The 15,791-nt window shown below is 42.5% G+C and overlaps 1 pseudogene; it reads left to right on the forward strand.

The window, feature by feature from the left end:
* Positions 1-321: 321 nt before the first annotated feature.
* LOC124227101 (AP-3 complex subunit sigma-1-like) lies at positions 322-4,969 on the forward strand (annotated as a pseudogene).
* The last annotated feature ends 10,822 nt before the right edge of the window (positions 4,970-15,791 follow it).

Consider the following 15,791-nt stretch of genomic DNA (forward strand, 5'->3'; position numbering starts at 1 on the left):
CTTATACGTATATTATGAAAACTCAATAACTGCTACAATTGTTTAGAACCAACCAGCAAAAGATTGCTTTCAGGAAGAAGTATTTTATCTGTCGTTGTTTAGAATTGCCAGCGTATGGTGATGGTTAAAAGGAGACCAACTAGCTGGTTTTGTTTTTAAATAGCTACAGACAACACAGCCCTCCTTGCCTGCGCCTGGGCAGACTGAGCCTCCCCCTCCCCCTTGGTAGGCCATGGAGACATGCTTCCCTCGTGGAGAAGGAAAGACGAAAGGAAGGAAGTTTAGCAAGGGCAAGCTCAAAGCTGGAGTGAGGTGGTAGTGATGCGGGCTCAGCGACCCGAGGCGTCGAAAGAAAGATTTCTTGGACCCTCAAGGTGTGGTAGTAGAGCTCCTTTATTCAGAGAATAGCATGGAGTAGCATGCGGACAGGACCCATGGGCAGGGAAGAGCTACAGTGGGTTGAGGGTTGGGCTAAATTTATAAGGCATAGGAGTGAGTTATTTCTTTACAAGACAAAGGAGAGATCATCAAAAAAGTCGTTAAAATGGTATCAGTGTAGGTGGGGACTGGATATTGGCTGGTCCTATAACTTTGGGTAGGAATCAGGTCGGATCAAGTCAGGACGTCCTATGCTTCCCAGAGGAGGATATAGATCGGTATGTAGGGCAGGGCACCTTGGAGTTCTCTCCCTGGGGCAGCCTTGATCCTCATCAGTAGGAGCAAGAGCATCTGTGAGATAAGGGGAAGCTGATGCTGGGTCTCGATTGTAGTGGAGAGCTCATTTATGAAGCCTCCCCCAGGTCGCAAGAAAAAGACACACGTGGGATTATGCTGCCTGGAGGTACAGGGCCCAGAAATAGCATAGGATACCACCTCGGCCGCTGACCAGTCACTCTGCGTCCCAGGAGTTAGTTCTAAAACCGAGATTAACAATAGGCCTCAGAGAATTGGATGAATACCTGAGTTTTTGAGGTCTTTTCTCTTCCGAGTTCACCTAAGCATTTGTACTCCTAAAAGACAGCGTCTGATCGGGTGGGTCTGCCCATACTCGCTGTAAGGAGCATCCCCGCTGGGAAGAGTTGCGCTGTACCCTCTCCCTTGGACTCCTGGCCTGGCAGCAGGGTTGGCTTCTGGCAAATGGCACAAACCACAAACTTTTTACATGGAAAGCATTGTGCTTGGGACTACTTCCCTCAGAAAGGTCTATGGGGCTGCTTTCCTCAGTCTGTAGGACTACATTCCTCAAAAAGGTCTGTGGGACTATTCTTCTCAGAAAGGTCTATGGGCTTGCCAAGAGCATAGAGCTCAAAGGAATGCTTTCAAGCATAGCAGAAATGGTTTCAAATAGCTACTGTGGAGAGGGAGAAAGAACCGAAAGGAAATACGGGATTAAGAACCCAGTGGAGGTTGGGGACTGCAAGTTCCTTTGCTAAAGCTTAGAGTAGTTTTTTCTATTATGACTTCAGTGGGACGGGAAGGCAGACTGTTACTGTTCTCTAAATCAAAGGTTGGGAAGCTTTTTTCTGTAAAGGACCAGATAGTTAATATTTTAGGCTCTCTCTATTGCATACTCTTTGTTTGTTTTTACAACCCTTAAAGAATATAAAAGCCACTCTTTTCTCAAGCAAGACAAAAACAGGCCATGAGCCGAATTTGGTCTGAGGACCTTATTTTGCTGACATTTACTCTAGATAGTTGACATATTCTTAAAATAGAGAGAAATCACAAGGAATCAATCTACTAGAGATAAAGTTACTTTCTACCATTCCAAGAAAGGGTATTTTCTTGCAAGAACCTTGATAAATAATTTTGAAATGGGTGTGTGAAAGGATAATTTTCTTCCTACCTGAGTGAAAAAGAAAAGAGTGTTCTAGTGGGCAAGGAAGTTACAACTAAATAGGCCTATGACAAGAGCTAAGGCAGGTAACCTCAGATGAAAGAAAAAGTAGGGACAGTTATGAGATGTCTTATTTATGTTATAGATTTGCTCAATGCAACTTTATCTCTTCGGGGAATTTATGGGTTAGATATAAAGTAGATTTTTGGAAAAATAGATTGAAAAAAATTCAATGAAAAGAAGCAAAATATATCCCAAAATATATTTATTTTGGATATAAGACTCCAGACGTGCTTAAGAAAATTAGAAAAACAAGCTTCAGTCTAAATTGTGAATCATCTGTGAGAATGAAAAGAGGAGAGAGACATCTAAAGAACCAATGTGAGTACAAAGAGTTTTCTTAGAAGTTCAGAATTTTAAAAGGTTTATACAAAAGATGAAAGGGGGAGTACCTTCATCGCAATGAATGCAACATTAGCAAAAGCCTACAGACACAGTGTTGGAAAAACTAAAAGCCAGAATAAACTGAAAGTTGTATCCTCCCCCTTAGAAGCTGAAGGTTTTTGTTAGAAGTGACGGCGTTCTTCGGGCTGGATCAGGATCAGCTGCATAATTTGCAGGACCCAGTGCAAAATGAAAATGTGAGTCGCCTTGTTAAAAAAGTATTGAAAGTTTTAAGATGGTGATAGCAGAGTGGTAAACCAAGCACAGGGTCCTTCTTTGAGCCGCTGCTCAGGTGCATGTTTGTGAAGCAGCCGCTAGACTGAGGACTCAAGACCGCCCAAACCCTGCACACACAAGATATAACAACATATAGGATACTAAACGAGGTAAGCTTCATTTTTTTTAATCTTTATTTTGAAGATCTTTATTTATTTATTTATTTATTTTTTGAGGAAGATTAGCCTTGAGCTAACATCTGCTGCCAATCCTCCTCTTTTTGCTGAGGAAGACTGGCCCTGAGCTAACATCTATGCCCATCTTCCTCCACTTTCTATGTGGAACGTCTACCACAGCATGGCTTGCCATGTCCGAACCGGGATCCGAACCAGGAACCCCAGGCCGCCCAAGCAGAACGTGCGAACTTAATGGCTGCACCACCAGGCCGGCCCCTACTCTTTATTTTTAAGTGGGTTCCTGTAACTGCCTCTGCAGGACTCTGTGGGAAACTCGGCTATAGGAGACAATTTAGTCTGCTGACAAAAGTCTTTCTGCCAAACAGGAACTGAGAAGGCCTGAGGGTTTACGTAAATAGAGAAGAGAAAAAGGGTGAAATGGCTGATCTGCCTGGAGGGCAGCAACAACGCTGGGAGAAGCAGAAGAGAAAAACTCACCGCGGTGACCTCTTCCCCAGCAGAAGTATCCCAGTCACTATTTTTAGATTCCAATTAGGTTAGTAGTGCCTCCTCCAGGGGAGGAACAAAGATGGAGGTGAGAAAAACACTTTCTCCGTCCCCTCATCCCCTCTGAGGGAAAGGGCTCCTAAAAGTACATTCGAATTGAAAAAGAAACAGGAAAAACAGTATTCTCTGCTGCTTTGATGGAGTTATAGCATAAACACGAAGAGATAGCAAGGAAAATAACCAACTATTTTTCTTCACCTTCTTGGTAAAGCAATGTTTAGTAATCTGCAAAGTTTTAACAAAAAAATTGAAGCCCCATAGAGTGTGTAAGAGCATCAGATAATAATGCAGATGTTCTAAATGAATTTAAGTGTCTAGAGCTAAGTAAAATACATCCCTAAGATACTGTAGGAATTGGTACATGTGCTCTGAGTCATTCACTCTTTGAAAAATCTTAGGACACACGAGAAGAAACCAAAAGACTGGGGAGGGGGGGGAAGGGGGCGAGTCCTCAAATTTTGAAAAAAAGAAGTTTAATTCTCAAAATAGAGACTAATAAATTTTTGAAATTTAAATTGTTGGTAAAATTGTGAACAAACACCACTATACAAATAGTTTGCAAAGACTTTTGTAAGAATGAGATAATAGAAACCCTATTACGTGTTCTGTAAACAAGTCCTTTCAATCTAGTCTCTCTTAAAAAGGGGGGCCGGGGAGGGTGTTGGAGGTACAGTTATGGTGGTAAATAGATGAAATAAAACAGAAATAATTCCAGCAAAATGATGAGTAAAACCTATCATGTTGTCCTTGGGGACAAGAGGAAGAAATGGCTGCAGATGGATCAGTAGTTTGAACCATCCAAGACAGTGTTGATTGGGCCAGCCCGGGAGCACAGCTATTAAGTTCTCACATTCCTCTTCGGTGGTCCAGGGTTCGCCAGTTTGGATCTGGGGTGCAGACACGGCACCACTTCGCAAGCCATGCTGTGGTAAGCATCCCACATATAAAGTAGAGGAAGTTGGGCATGGATGTTAGCTCAGGGCCAGTCTTCCTCAAAAAAAAAAAGAAAGAAAGAAAAAAGAAAAAAAATTCAAATAGTGGAAAGAATGGCCAGATCTATCTAGAAAGATCCCAAAGGGAGGCTCGCTCACCTGCCCCAGCCCCGATTCCAGACATCTACCAGGTCAGCCCTGCCCAGTCCAGCCATAATCAAGGCAATCCTCACTTTCAACAACCATCGGAAGCATCAGCTCTTCAAGTTCTACTAACCTTACAGTGAAGACACAACAGCAGATTATCAGGGAGACTTTCCATTTGGCATTTAAGAGAGATGAAATGTTTGTAATTCCCCAGAAGGAGGATTACTAATCGGAGGATCTGACAACAAACTGACTTATAGACATTACACACCGTTATATTTTGTCTTCTGTGTGCATTCTTCAGAGAATGAACTTGGCATTTTAGATCTAATTTGAGTATTCCTGGAACATTAAATAAGTGTTTTTTTAAAATGTTTGTGAACTGGATTTAATTTTCCATGGAGACAAGGTCCACAATATTTTCCCAGAAATGGTGATGGAAGGAATGGTATTGGAGACCAACATGAATGAGATTGTTACATAAATTGATGCACAAAATAAATCGAAGAAATCTGAGGCTGGCATAGCAGGAGTTCCAGCCTGTGTGGTATGTATTAGCTGCAAAGAATATCAACCTTCCTGCAATCCTAAGAAATATTAACATTGGGGATATAAGTACAAAAGTGCCAAACCTGCCTTCTTTTAGATAAACCATTTAAAAGGCTACTCCCAGGTTAAATCTGGAGGGAAAAGTCATCGAAGTTTACCATGCAGCTGTTCACCCCAGAACAGCGGAAGTCTGACTTTTGCTCTTGGATTAAGTCAAGGTCTTGTATAGAGGTGGCGTAAAATTAGTATGTGAAGTTCAATGTTGCTTTTCTTGCTCAATGTTTTTAGGGAAATTGAACAGTTAATGTGTGATTTTTTTTTCTTTTCTAAACTGCATTCCTGTGCCCACGGAAGGCATGCCTCTGTGCACTGGCTACTACAGTATTCTGAAAAGTGTTTGAGACATTTCTTTAATTATTGTTGACCTTAAACAAATAGACAGCCAGTTATTTCTCCAGCAAAAATGGGTCAAATTGGAGTCAGCAAAGAATTGGAATTCAGGGTCTGCAACTATGGCAAGCCACATAGGGAGCCCTCCTAACAAGGGGAGAGGAAGTTGGGAGGGCTATGGTAAACAGAGTTCAGAGGTGTAGTGGTTTTTCATTGGCTGAGTTGTGACAGTCTCTCATTGGCTGAGCTTCTTGCCAGTCAAGAAGTCTTTCTTCTTCTTGTTGGGCTCTGCTGTTGAGTAGGGCATGAGAGCGTCCTCTTTGGGCCTCCTCACTCTAATTTAATGAGGTTTCTGTTTATTAATTTGATATTATGTACAACCCAAAATGTTAGTGTTTTGAATGGATTACAAGTGCAGCATTCATTAATTCTTTCTGCTATTTGTCACAATGCTTATTTAAAGAACCAACTATAGGGGCCGGCCTGGTGGCACAGCGGTTAAGTGGGCACATTCCACTTTGGCAGCCCGGGGTTCTCAGCCCAGATCCTGGGTGGACATGGCACCGCTTGGCAAGCCATGCTGTGGTAGGCATCCCACACATAAAGTAGAGGAAGATGGGCATGGATGTTAGCCCAGGGCCAGTCTTCCTCAGCAAAAAGAGGAGGATTGGCAGCAGATGTAAGCTCAGGGCTAATCTTCCTCAAAAAACAAACAAACAAAAAAGATGTTATCACTACATTTAAAGATAAAGAAAGAAATAAAGAAAGAACCAACTATGTATTGCAAGAAAACATGATCTTTTTCTCTTAAACAAATGTCAAGATAAGTGGGAAAAAAATTCAAGTGGAACAATTTCAGTAGGCCCATACCACAATATGATCTGCATTCCATTAGGTATGACTATGAACATTTAATCATAACTTTTCAGTTGTAATTTTATGTTCACATTATATTTGGATATCTCCAAATATTTTTTAAATAAATTTTTTAGGGGCCAGCTCCATGGCCTAGTGGTGAAGTTTGGCCAACTCTGCTTTGGAGGCCCAAGTTGGCAGGTTCGGATCCCAGGTGCCGACCTACATCACTCATCAGCCACGCTGTGGCAGTGACCCACATATAAAATAGAGGAAGATTGGCACAGATGTTAGCTCAGGACTAATCTTCCTCAGCAAACAAAAAGAAAGAAAGAAAGAAATTTTTCAAACAGATATGGCCTGTCCACTGATTCCTCATACTCTTTTTATTTTGAAAAATTTCAAATATACATGCAAATTGAAAGAATAGTACTATGAAAGCCTGTATACCCTCTACCTAGATTCAATAACTGTCAACATCTTGTCACATTGTTTATCTTTTTGCATATACTTTTTTCAGCTGAACCATTTGAAAGTCTTCATGACACGTTTGTTTCTTCTAGCTCATCTTCATCCTCCTGTTTTTCATTGTTCCTGCTCAGAAGGCTTCACCAACTCTTCATCCTGCTTATCCCCCGAACCTGGGCATTCTAAATATTCCAGCTCCATCCTTTATCTCAGATTAAAAACTGAAGCATTTTGCCTCGTTGAAGGAATATCAGGCATCAGTAAGAAGACGGAGAGAACCTGCTTTATGGGGGAGAGCCCATGAGAATGTCTGGCTTGTGAACTATTCCTTCCTTTTGATCCTCCGGTTATGACTTCTGGCCTTTGCATGTTTACCAGAAAGCCATACCCCGAAGCTGTTCAGAGCAAGGAATGTAGGTAAAAAACAAAAATGATTCTGCGTGTTAGAGACTTAGGGAAAAGATTTGATGGAGAATGAAGCAAAAGATCCTCTTTCTCAATTATAAAGTTGTGGGGTGTCACTTATCCGTGACTCAGTCCTGTCTCCCCCATCTCCACACATAAAGTTGACAATGACAAACCCCATTAATACAGTACCCATTGTAACCCCAAATACTCACAGTACATATTGATTTCTGGTCTTAATGCTTCACAGAGGTAAGCAATCTGTTTTGCTTGAAAGGACTCCATCTAATCCTTTAAACATTAGAGGGTGGATTGCTAATCCATAAGCAAAAGAGAAAAGCGTGTTCAATTTCCTGTACTACCTGAAGGACAGGTGCATGTTCCCTTCAGGAATTCATCGCTGCTGAGGAGACAACACCTATGCTGAGAATTAAGCCTGAGCTGACTTGAAATGGACCTTGAAACTAGGAGAGAGAAAGAACCAGAATATAACTCTGACGTGTCAGATAAGGAACAAGAAAGGAGGCAAGCTGAGTCATTTAGTAAGGCTTTTCTGTTTTTTTTAAATGGAGTGAAAAATTGGATTCTTTTTTTTTTTTGAGGAGGACTAGCCCTGAGCTAACATCTGCCTCCCTTCCTCCTCTTTTTGCTGAGGAAGACTGGCCCTGAGCTAACATCCATGCCCCTCTTCCTCTACTTGATATGTGGGACGCCTACCACAGCATGGCTTAAGAAGCAGTGCCATGTCCGCACCTGGGATCCGAACCAGAGAACCCAGGGCCGCCAAGCAGAACATGCCCACTTAAACACTGCGCCACCAGTCTGGCCCCAAGATTGGATATTTAAATCAACAAAATGCAGAAAATGAATTCGCGTGTAAGATGAGCATTAATAAGCAATATATGTTTATTATTGGAAAAGAAAAGTTTTTAAAAAAGGAACTTGTTTAAAGCAAGATAGTTTCCTTTTTAGTTTTCTTTTATTTTCCAAATGTGGTAAAACTGTAGCAGCTACAGATTTAACAGAAGTAAAACAACTGACGTGATTAAGAAATCACAAATACATTGGTTTTGGTTTTTGCTGGCTTTTAAAAATAAAACAGTTGCCCTTTTTGTTTTCCATTCCATATTACCTAGGATCCCAAGTAAGAATTCTTTAATAATAAAATAATCTTGATGGGGCTTATTTCTTATGAATTCACAAAAATAATTAAGGAAAGAGGCAAGAATAGTTAAAAAGATATATCCTGGGGTAATAATTGACTTTTAATCTAACTGGAGACTAAACGAATTACTAATCTTTTATGCCTACTTTATTATAAAATGGTAGCCCAGTCGTAACCACTTACTCTGATTTTATTATGATAAGTCTAGCACATAGGGCCGGTGGTGCAGCGGTTAAGTGTGCAGGTTCCACTCCGGCAGCCCAGGGTTTGCCAGTTCGGATCCCGGTGCGGACATGGCACCGCTTGGCAAGCCATGCTGTGGTAGGCGTCCCACGTATAAAGTAGAGGAAGATGAGCATGGATGTTAGCTCAGGGCCAGTCTTCCTCAGCAAAAAAAAGAGGAGGATTGGCAGTAGTTAGCTCAGGGCTAACCTTCCTCGAAAAAAAAAAGTCTAGCACAGGTGAAATAGAAAGAAATCTAGAGTTTGGTTAATAGTAATGTACCGATGTGGGTTTCTTATTTTGGCAGCTGTTCCACGGCGATGTGAAATGTCAACAATGGGAGAAACTGGGGGAGAGTTATATGAGAACTTTCTGTATTGTCTTTGCAAGTTTTCTGTAAATATAAAATTATTCTAAAATAAAAAGTTCATTTTAAAAAAAAGCCTAGCACGTGGTGGTGATTATAACAGTGGCTGTATGGATAAGGACTTGCTCAGTGTTATCAAATGATTACTATCATCATGAAAATTATACATAAAAAAAACTTGTTAGGGCTGGCCTCATGTCCGAGTGGTTAAGTTCTCGCGCTCTGCTGAGGTGGCCCAGGGTTTCGCAGGTCGGAATCCTTGGCCCATGGCACGGCTCATCAAGCCATGCTGAGGCGGCGTCCCACATGCCACAACTAGAAGGACCCACAACTAAGAATATACAACTATGTACCAGGGAGCATTGGGGAGAACAAGGAAAACAACAAAAAAATGTTTCAAAGAATAAAAAAGCTTGTTAATTAAAATTTTGGTAGTTTCCAAGTAAAACCCCTGTTTAAAAATTCAGCTCAGCTTACCAATTCTAAACTAACAAGTAACCAAAAAAGGACAATCAGACTCGGAATAGTTCTTTAATATTTTGGGTACTAGAGACCAAAATAAGTTGGATGAGGCCATTTGAGCAAAAGAAAGCCATTATCTGCCAGTTTCTCCAGCATTTCTGGTTAATTTGGAAAGAAAAAACAGAGAACAAAGGAAAACAAAGAAATGAGCAGGGGACCAGATGCCCATATATTCCTTCTTTTTCCGTTTTCTAGTATTCAGATATTCCTGAAGTAAGAGCATTTCGTAAGATCTAAAACCTATGAGATAGGGCTCTTTCAATAAGTAATTATGTAGAGCTCCTTAAGGGTTCACATGCCTTCTCATTAAATAAACAAACAAGCAAAAAAACAAAACTAAAGGACTCATCTCCATTATCACTCTCTTTGGTCCCACCTCCCTTTTGGACATTTAGTCTTATAGCCCAGGTGGTGGCAAACAAAGACCCACAGGCCAAATCTGGCCCATTGTCTTTTTTTTTTTACACCTCATGAGGTAAGGATAGTTTTTCCATTTTTAAATATTTGAAGAAAAGAAGACCAAGAGGAGAATATTTCATGATACATAAAATGAAATTCAAATTTCAGCATCCATAAATAAAGTTTTATTGGCATACATCAGTAAAGCTATGGCTGCTTGCCTGCTACATAGGCAGAGTTGAGAAGTTGTGACTCACAAAGTCTCACAAAGTCTAAAATATTTGCTATATCACCCTTTATTTTTTATTTTCTTTTTTTTTTTTCTTTTTTTGCTGAGGAAGATTGGTCTTGAGCTAACATCATGTCCATCTTCTTCTACTTTATGTGTGGGATGCCTGCCACAGCATAGCTTGGTAAGTGGTGCGTAGGTCTGCACCCAGGATCTGAACCAGTGAACCCCAGGCCACCAAGCCAAGTGTGTGAACTTGACCCCTATGCCACCCAGCCAGTATCTGGTCCTTTAGAGAAAATGTTTGTCAGTCCCGTTATAGACAACTTCCCCCATACACACACACCTCCCTTGTGCTTTTCAGAGTAATGTTCTCATCTGGCTTTCCAACTAACTGCCACTCTAGGATTTAACCAGCCAGGGGACAGAGTTGGTCTGGTAAGGACACAACTAGGAGTGTGGCTAACTAGGAGGAGCCCGGCAGACACTAACAGTCAGGAAAATAAGATGTCAGATACCAGAAGAGCTAATATATGGCTCAAGAGGCTAGGCAGGTCCTGGTGGTCTGAAAGAAAGGAGGTCTCATTTTAAGAGGTCAGCCAAGGAATAGGAGACAGGAATAAGACACGCGAGGTCTGAGTGCTCTAGGCGGAGGCTGGAAGGTCACCGTCTGCAGGAGCTGCATAAACAACAGGGTGAAACCAAACCCAAGGTCTAATCTTAGGACAAAGGTGACTGCCTCGTTTTACACTGCTCTCTGGTGTGGGACAGCCTTAGGTCCAAAACAACTAATGACATTCAGAAGAAACTCAAGGACCTGAGGGGAACCCTACCTTCTCACAGATTTAGCTCCTGTGATGGATGCTGGAGAAAAGCCACATCTCTCTCTGCTACTAGACTTTCTTTCTTTATTTTTTGGAGGAAGATTAGCCCTGAAGTAACTGCTGCCAATCCTCCTCTTTTTGCTGAGGAAGACTGGCCCTGAGCTAACATCTATGCCCATCTTCCTCTACTTGATATGTGGGATGCCTACCACAGCATGGCTTGACAAGAGGTGCCATGTCTGCACCTGGGATCCGAACCAGTGAACGCCCGGGCTGAAGCAGAACATGTGCACTTAACCGCTGTGCCACCAGGCCGGCCCCCTAGACTTTTTTTAGTATTTAGCTCCACACACTACTGATTACAAGGTATCGTTACTTTTGTATCTCAGCAAAATAACCTTGGGGCAGAAGCTTGTCTTTCCTTCATGATTAGGCCGTTTATCTAGTTCTATTATCAAAGTGAAAAGGCATCTTCTTACCAGTCTCCCAAGCAAGAAAATCTCCCTCGTATGTCACTAGAAGTCCCAAGCACCTACATTCATCCTAATTCCCATCTGACTTTACAGAAAGTATATAATGAATAACAGTCAGGAGAGGAAAGGTGACAAATAGAGGGAGATCATTTAAACTGTATTGATTCAATCTTTTTTTCTTGTTAGGAAGATTGGCCCTCAGCTATCTGTTGCCAATCCTCCTCTTTTTGCTTGAGGAAGATTGTCACTGAGCTAACATCTGTGCCAATATTCCTCTGTTTTATGTGGGATGCCACCAAAGCATGGCTTGACAAGAGGTGCTATGTCTGCACCCTGGATCCGAACCTGCGAACCCCAGGCCGCTGAAGTGGAGTGCGTGAATTTAACCGCTGTGTCACTGGGCTGGGGCCCCTGATGCAACCATTTTTAATAGCCAGGAATAAAAATAGATTATTTGAAACTGATAAATCAAGTATAATAGAATAAGTATATTTAAAAATGTAAAGATAAATAGGGAAAAGAGCAGAAAGAGGGGAGAAGTGGTAAAATACTAATTTCACAACTGCTCGTAGTATGGAGTCAATTGGTTCTCTCTAAAATAGGGGATTAAGTGTATTACATAAATTTATATTTATAAAGGTAACCACTAGAACAAATATATAAATACATATTTCCTTATAACTTATTAAGAAAAACACCCACATACGCTATACCCACACTCATATTCACAGAAGAAAATACAGTCCATATAGGGACAGATGTAAAAAGTTACAGAAACAGGGGCCAGCCCGGTGGTGAAGCAGTTAAGTTCACGTTCCACTTTAGTGGTCTGGGGTTCACCAGTTCGGATCCCGGGTGCGGACATCACACTGCTTGGCAAGCCATGCTGTGGTAGGCGTGCCACATGTAAAGTAGAGGAAGATGGGCATAGATGTTATCTCAGGGCCAGTCTTCCTCAGCAAAAAGAGGAGGATTGGCAGCAGATGTTAGCTCAGGGCTAATCTTCCTCAAAAAAAAAAAAAAAAAAGCAACAGAAACAAAAATATCCAGAAGGCATTATACAAAATGCGATGCAGAATTAAGACCAAACATATATATCTATCGGGGCTAAATTCACTCTGACAGACACTTGTGCCTACCTAACAGCCATTCCCCTGCTTTTTTGGCACCCCGCTTTGTTTTGGGGAGATGTACCCAGCCCCATGGGATGAGTCACTAAGGGTTAAGCCAGGCCTAGGTACTCTGTGTCCTTTTGTCAGCCTCCCCTACATTGAAGAGTAACCAGGCATATGATCCATTTGTATGGCCAATGAGATCTGAGGGGACATCTGCTGCAGGGCTCCCGGGAAATACAGTTTTTCCCCTGACAAGAGCAGCCTCGGGAGGATAAAAGTTTTACCTTACCACCCTTGGTTTTCTGCCGTTGAATGTACCGTGATGCTGGGAGATGTGGGAGCCATTTTGAGTTCATGAGTCAACAAGAATAAGGCCTGGCAGAGCAGAAGGAAGGAGCCTGTGATCTGATGACATTGTTGAGCCACTGAATGAATGCCAGCTACCAAGTTGCAGAGTGACTCATATCGTTACTTCCAACGTTCATTTCTCTCTTCAGGCCTATAATACAAAGAGGTCATGATTAATCTTGCTTAGCAAAATATTCGTCTCCAAAGCTTTTAAGCATTTGTCTTTGCAGGCTATTTGAATATTTCACTTGGAGCAGAGAATGGCTGATTTTGTACTAAAAATCTTCCTAGCAGAGAATCTTCCTGGCTTTGGATTATATAAATGGCCTTTAGCTTGTGGCATAGAATTCCAGAACACTGGAAATGGTAATGCAATAACAAAAAGTGATTCAGGAAGGAGTTTTTTGAGGTCACATACATGGGTTACATAAACTGCTCCAGACAGCCCTTCTTTCTTTATTTTTATAAACACTTAAGCTCCTATTAGTCATTGGGCAGTACTACTGCTTGGTATCTTTTACCGATTTCTTATCGACTTCTATTAAATTCGTAATCTCAGGGCCGGCCTGGTGGTGCATCGGTTAAGTTCGAATGCTCCTCTTCAGTGGCCCAGGGTTCGCTGGTTCGGATCCCGGGTGCGGACATGGCACCACTTGGCAAAAGCCATACTGTGGTAGGTGTCCCACATAGAAATTAGAGGAAGGTGGGCACAGATGTTAGCTCAGGGCCAGGCTTCCTCAGCAAAAAGAAGAGGACTGGCAGTAGTTAGCTCAGGGCTAGTCTTCCTCAAAATAAATAAATAAATAAACAAATTCGTAATCTCTCTAATCAACTTTCTCTCCCCAAGCTCTATCTCTACTCCCTTACCCTCACATTCATTGACTTTCTAAGTCTCAAGCTCCTACAATTATTCTAATTCTAATTATTCTAATTCCAGCTTCCTTATATCTTTTTTTTTTTTTTGAGGAAGATTAGCCCTGAGCTAACATCTGCTGCCAACCCCAGGCGGCTGAAGCAGAACGTGCGAACTTAACCACTGTGCCACCGGGTCGACCCCAGCTTCCTTATATCTTCGCAGCCATCTGCTCTCCTACCTCCCTGGGAGTCTTATCCTCCCTCCTTTCTTTTCATTTTATTTTGTTTTTTTAATTATTTATTTTTTTTTTTTGGAGGAAGACTAGCCCAGCTAACATCTGCCACCCATCCTCCTCTTTTTGCTGAGGAAGATTGGCCCTGAGCTAACATCCGTGCCCATCTTCCTCTACTTTATATATGGGACGTCTGCACAGCAGGGCTTGATAAGTGGTGCATAGGTCCACGCCCAGGATCCGGGCCAGCAAACCCTGGGCCGCGGAAGCAGAGTGCGTAAACTTAATCACTATGCCACAGGCTGGCCTCCTTCCCTCCTTTCTAAAATAAATTTATCCATAGTGCTCCCACCCACCTGATGCAACCCCAGAGGACTTCACCTCTGCACAGACTTCTTTCTCCCTTTTTTCCACTTCGTTGGATCCTTCCCCACTTACATGCAGCAGTTGTCTGAGGAGAGTCACTCCCCACTCCCACCGTGCTGCTTCTCCCTGGGACTACCTAACCTCTTAAATGCAAGACACAGACCTGGGGTTCCACTCCCTCTCTGTCCATACTCTCATCCACCTCATACTTGGCAGTCTGGTTTCCTTCCCCACAGCTACACTGAAGCTGTTCTCTTAAAGGTCAACAATGACCTCCTTTTAGCTAAATCCATTATTCTCTTCTGGTTTCTCATACTCTTGACTTCCCTATTGCATTAAAAAAAATGATTTCTTCCACCTCAAATGCTCTCTCCCTTGGCTTCCATTCTGTTTGCTAGCAGTTCCTCCTCTTTTATTGCCTTCTGATCCTCTTGCCGTCCTTTCACTGGATACTCTCTTTCCCCTGTCCTTGGCTTCCTACACCCTATTTTTTCACTCCAAGGTCACATTGATGCAGGCTCTGCAAGCAGAGGAGTTGAAAGAAAGATTTCTTGGACTCTCAAGGTCTGGTAGTAGTGCTCCTTTATTCAGAGAATAGCATGGAGTAGCACGGGGACAGGAGCCATGGGCAGTGAAGAGCTGCAGGCATGGGGACAGGAGCCATGGGCAGCGAAGAGCTGCAGGCATGGGGACAGGAGCCATGGGCAGTGAAGAGCTGCAGCATGGGGACAGGAGCCATGGGCAGTAAGAGCGCAATGGGGTTGAGGGTAGGGCTAAATTTATAAGGCATAGGTATGTGAGTTACCTCTTTACAAGACAAAGGAAAGACTGTGTAAAAAAATGGTTAAAATGATGTTAGTGTAGGTGGGGTCTGGTTATCGGGTGGTCCTATAACTTTAGATAAGAATCAGATTGGATTAGGTCAGGAGGTTCTATGCTTCCCGAGGATGACATGGGTCGTTATGTAGGGCAGGACACCTTGGGCTTCTCTCCCTGGGGCAGCCTTGATCCTCATCAACATCGCCTTCCCTGCAGCCATAATCTCTGTCTAAAAAAGGCCTGTGCAACTTTCTCACTTAAGCTTTAGTCCCTCATAGCTTACTATTTCTTTACTCCTCGGTATTTCACTGGTACTGCAATTTGAACGTATCTGCCTCCTCAACCTGGCCCCCTCTTCCTGTTTTCCTGCCTCTGGTCATGGCATGGTCAATTTCTTAGTCACTGGATTAGTATGTTCTGGCTGCCATAACAAAATAGCACAGAGACTAAAAAAGCTCAAGCTGGCTTAAACAGCAGAAATTTATTTTCTGACAGTTCTGGGGGCTAGAATGACAAGATTAAGGTGTGTGCAGGTTTGGTTTCTCCTGAGGCCTGTCTCCTTGGTTTGCAGGTGGCGGCCTTCTTGCTGTGTCTTCATATGGCCTTTTCTCTACCCTCACACATCCCTGGTGTCTCTCCTTCTTCTTATGAGGACACCAGTCATATTGGATTAGGGCCCACCCTAATGACCTCATTTAACCTTAATTATGTCTTTAAAGACCTTGTCTCCAAACGCAGTCACAGTCTGAGGTATGCTGGGAGTTAGGACTTCCATATATGAATTTGAGGGAGACATAACTCAATCCTTTACAGTCACCCAGGCCAGAAAACTTTGTTGTCCTCTTTACTTACCTCTATCATCTTCCAC

Source organism: Equus quagga, chromosome 15, assembly GCF_021613505.1.
Source record: "Equus quagga isolate Etosha38 chromosome 15, UCLA_HA_Equagga_1.0, whole genome shotgun sequence".
Lineage (NCBI taxonomy): Eukaryota > Metazoa > Chordata > Mammalia > Perissodactyla > Equidae > Equus > Equus quagga.